The 5,000-nt window shown below is 45.2% G+C and overlaps 2 non-coding genes across 2 annotated transcripts; both read left to right on the top strand.

Moving 5' to 3' along the window:
• Positions 1–4,450: 4,450 nt before the first annotated feature.
• TRNAP-AGG (transfer RNA proline (anticodon AGG)) lies at positions 4,451–4,522 on the top strand. The gene has a single exon. It is a non-coding gene; the product is annotated as a tRNA-Pro (tRNA).
• A 255-nt stretch (positions 4,523–4,777) lies between these two features.
• TRNAP-UGG (transfer RNA proline (anticodon UGG)) lies at positions 4,778–4,849 on the top strand. The gene has a single exon. It is a non-coding gene; the product is annotated as a tRNA-Pro (tRNA).
• The last annotated feature ends 151 nt before the right edge of the window (positions 4,850–5,000 follow it).

Genomic DNA, 5,000 nt, shown 5'->3' with positions numbered 1-5,000 from the left:
TTTGCATGTATATATGTGTGTATGTTTGCATGTATGTATATTTGCATGTATATATGTGCATGCTTGTATATATGTATGTATGTTTGTATATATGTATGTATATTTGTATATATGTATGTATGGCCATGTATGATACTGTCTGCTGGCGCCCTGTATCTAAGTCAACTTCACGGCAGGCTTCTATACATGGTATAACAGTCAGTATCACACATTAAACTGAATCTAAGCCTACGACATGTTTTATTTCATTATTTTTTTTTTCCACAGGTTTGGTGTTTGGACTACGTCGGTTTCGAGGACTACTTCGATGACGGTTTTTTTTCTACAATAAAATGGTTAATGAGGGTTGTGTTGGGGGTGCTTTATTTCAATAAAATATTTTATCTATATCTTTGTCTTTTTCTTTTCAAATTTTATTATTACCACTTTAGTAATGGCCGCTGTCTGAGTGACAACATCCATTACTAAGGCGAGGCTTAGTGTTAGCCGGTGCAGAGGCTAACACTAACCACCATTATTACCCCGGTACCCAAAACCACCAGGGGTGCCGGGAAGAGCCAGGTACGATCCAGTACCCGACCATCTGTTGTGATGGTCGGGCCCTGGGGCGGCCGCAGGCTGGTATTATGAGGCTGGGAAGGGCCAAAAACAGTGGACCTTCCCACCCTTGTAATGCTAGGCTGCTGCTGCTGTGTTGTATCTGGCTGGTTATAAAAGTGGGGGGGACCCCACGTCATTTTTTTAAATTATTTATTTATTTACATTTTTTTTTTTAAAAAGACATGGGGTTCCACCCAATTTATCATAACCAGCCACATACAACAGTGTTATTAGCCTGGGAATGGACAAAACCAGTGGCCCTTCCCACCCATGTAATGCCAGACTGCTGCGGCCTTGTATATGGCTGGTTATTAAAAATGTGGGGGACCCGTCTATTGCTAAATTTGTTAAATTCCAAAAAAAAAACGACGTGGGGGTCCCCCCCATTTTTATAACCAGCCCGATACAACACAGCAGCAGCAGCCTAGCATTACAAGGGTGGGAAGGTCCACTGATTTTGGCCCTTCCCAGCCTCATAATACCAGCCTACGGCCGCCCCAGTACCCGACCATCACAACAGATGGTCGGGTACTGGATCGTACCAAGCTCTTCCCGGCACCCCTGGTGGTGGTGGGTACCGGGGTAATAATGGGTGGTTAGTGCTAGCCTCTGCACCGGCTAACACTAAGTACCGCCTTAATAATGGACGCTGTCAATCAGCCAACTGCCATTATCTAGGCACTAATAAAGTTTGAAAAAAAAACACAAAGACAATTCTTTTTTATTGAAATAAGAAATCCCCAACAAAACCCTCGTTAACCATTTTATTAAAATTTGAAAAAACGCAGATCTACGCAGTAGTCCAACGAATCGTAGATGTAGTCCAATCGGTACATCAAAATCTGCAACAACATAAAAAAACAGTTATCAATGTGAACAATACCAATACTTCTACTCACCTACACACATATATACACGCACACACAAACAAACAACCATACACAGACACACACATATATACACAAACACAACAAGATATACACACACACATAAACAGACAAACACACACATATACACGAACTCACACATATACAAACAAAAACACACATATCCAAACACACACACAGTTATACACACATACACGAACACATATACACAAACACATATACAAACAAAAACACACATACCCAAACACACATATACACAAACACATATACACAAACACACCCATATATACACACAAACACACACCCATATACACACATATACACATATACAAAAACACACACAAACATCTACACACAAACATATACACAAATACACCCATATATACACAAACATATACACAAAACACATATACACAAACACACCCATATATACACACACACATATAAAAACAAAAACAGACAGTCACATACCCAAACACACATATATACACAAACACACACATACACAAACACGGTTTCTTTTAAATGCTGCTGGGGAACCCGCTCGATCCACTATATAAGGCTGCGCTACAGTGCAGCATTTAAAAGAAACAGGATCCTGACCTGTCCATAGAGTTTAAGGCAGCACAGAGTATTTCAGGAGATGAGCGTGCAGATTCAGTGCTGCTGCGAACTCTGCTCTTACCATTACGTAGCTCTCAGTCTGTTACCTCTCCTCCACTCCTGTCCTCCAGAACACCTTCACATGATTGGCAAGTCACCACGTAATGGTAAGAGCAGAGTTCACAGCAGCACAGAGTATTTCAGGAGATGAGCGTGCGGATCTTGTGCGGGGTGGTGACTTGCCAATCATGTGAAGGTGTTATTGAGGACAGGAGTGGAGGAGAGGTAACAGACTGAGCTACGTAATGGTAAGAGCAGAGTTCACAGCAGCACTGAATCTGCACGCTCCTCTCCTGAAATACTCTGTGCTGCTGTGAACTCTGTTCTTACCATTACGTAGCTCAGTCTGTTACATCTCCTCCACTCCTGTCCTCTATAACACGTTCACATGATTGGCAAGTCACCACCACGCACAAGATCCGCACGCTCATCTCCTGAAATACTCTGTGCTGCTGTGAACTCTGCTCTTACCATTACGTGGTGACTTGCCAATCATGTGAAGGTGTTCTTGAGGACAGGAGTGGAGGAGAGATAACAGACTGAGAGCTACGTAATGGTAAGAGCAGAGTTCACAACAGCACTGAATCTGCACGCTCATCTCCTGAAATACTCTGTGCTGCCTTAAACTCTGTGGACAGGTCAGGATCCTGTTTCTTTTAAATGCTGCACTGTAGCGCAGCCTTATATAGTGGATCGAGCGGGTTCCCTAGCAGCATTTAAAAGAAACAGGATCCTGACCTGTCCACAGAGTTTAAGGCAGCACAGATTATTTCAGGAGATGAGCACGGGCAGCCGTTCGTTTTTCCGAGCCGTGCTCCCATCATGCACACGACCGTAAAAACACCCGTTATTGCGGGTCGTAATTACGACCCGCAATAACGGGCTCATAGACTTCTGTTACCCACGGGTACCTTTCCGTATTCTCACGGGAAGGTGCCCGTGCCGTTAAAAAAATAGAACATGTTCTATTTTTCTATTTTACGGGCCGTGCTGCTATAATTATAATGACAGCACGGTTCGCAAAAGCGGCCGGCTGCCCGTGGCCGGCCGGCCGTGCTCGTAGTTACGAGTCGTAATTACGAGCACGGCCCGTAAAATAAAAAAATAGAACATGTTCTATCTTTTTAACGGCACGGGCACCTTCCCGTGAGAAAACGGGAAGGTACCCGTGGCTAACAGAAGTCTATGGGCCCGCTATTTCGGGTCGTAATTACGACCCGTGATAACGGGTGTTTTTATGGTCGTGTGCATGAGGCCCCGTAATGACGGGTGGCTACATGTGTGCACCCGTCATTACGGCAGCGTTGCTAGGCGACGTCAGTAAGGGTATGTGCACACACACTAATTACGTCCGTAATTGACGGACGTATTTCGGCCGCAAGTACCGGACCGAACACCCTGCAGGGAGCCGGGCTCCTAGCATCATACTTATGTACGATGCTAGGAGTCCCTGCCTCTCCGTGGAACTACTGTCCCGTACTGAAAACATGATTACAGTACGGGACAGTTGTCCTGCAGAGAGGCAGGGACTCCCAGCATCGTACATAAGTATGATGCTAGGAGCCCGGCTCCCTGCACTGTGTTCGGTCCGGTACTTGCGGCCGAAATACGTCCGTCATTTACGGACGTAATTAGTGTGTGTGCACATACACTAAATAGTCACTGTTCAGGGTGCTGAAAGAGTTAACTGATCGGCAGTAACTGTTTCAGTACCCTGGACAGTGACTACCGATCACAGTACCTGTAAAAAAAAAGACGTTCATACTTACCGAGAACTTTCTGCTTCCTCCAGTCCGGTCTCCTGGCCGTTGCCTTGGTGACGCGTCCCTCTCGACATCCGGCCCGACATTCCTTGATGACGATGCAGCCTTGTGAGCGCTGCAGCCAATCACAGGCTGCCGCGGCCTCTGCAGCCAATCACAGGCTGCAGAGGCCTCTGCAGCCAATCACAGGCTGCCGCGTCAGAAAAGGTCGGACTGGAGGAAGAAGAGGGACTCGTCAACAAGACAACGACCGGGTACGTATGAAATGCTTTTTATTTTATTTTTAATCAGCAGCCTCTTTTCTCTATCAGTGATTGATAGAGATAAGTGGCTGCCGATTTGTATAATGTTTTTGACCGGGTTCGGTCAAAACGGGTTCGGCCGAACCCGGTGAAGTTCGGATTCGCTGCGAACCGAACTTTACCGGAAGTTCGGACCGAAACCGGGTTCGGTTGTCCCGGTTCGCTCATCTCTAGTGAGGACTTTAAAGAATTACTTGGGGTGCGGCATAGCTTTCTCAAATAGTTGCTGTCTGTTGGCTCGTTGGTCTAGGGGTATGATTCTCGCTTAGGGTGCGAGAGGTCCCGGGTTCAAATCCCGGACGAGCCCATGCTTTTGAAAGAGGTTTTCCTCAAGAACCGATAAGTTTAAAAACTTAAGAAGTAGGACTCTTAAGAGGTGTACTAATTACTGGACGATGCTGTGTTGCTCGAGAAACATGGTTTTAAAAAACTTTAGAAGTAGATATCTGAGAAAAATACAAAAATGTCTTATGTAAAATACCCACAAAACTACTTTGGATGTGAGGACTTTAAAGAATTACTTGGGGTGCGGCAAAGCTTTCTCAAATAGGTGCTGTCTGTTGGCTCGTTGGTCTAGGGGTATGATTCTCGCTTTGGGTGCGAGAGGTCCCGGGTTCAAATCCCGGACGAGCCCATGCTTTTGAAAGAGGTTTTCCTCAAGAACCGATAAGTTTAAAAACTTAAGCTGGACTCTTAAGAGGTGTACTAATTACTGGACGATGCTGTGTTGCTCGAGAAACATGGTTTTAAAAACTTTAGAAGTAGATATCTGAGAAAAATACAAA

The sequence above is a fragment of the Rhinoderma darwinii genome, unplaced genomic scaffold (genome assembly GCF_050947455.1).
Source record: "Rhinoderma darwinii isolate aRhiDar2 unplaced genomic scaffold, aRhiDar2.hap1 Scaffold_911, whole genome shotgun sequence".
Taxonomy (NCBI): Eukaryota; Metazoa; Chordata; class Amphibia; order Anura; family Rhinodermatidae; genus Rhinoderma; species Rhinoderma darwinii.
This window is presented reverse-complemented; position numbering and strand designations above follow the sequence as displayed.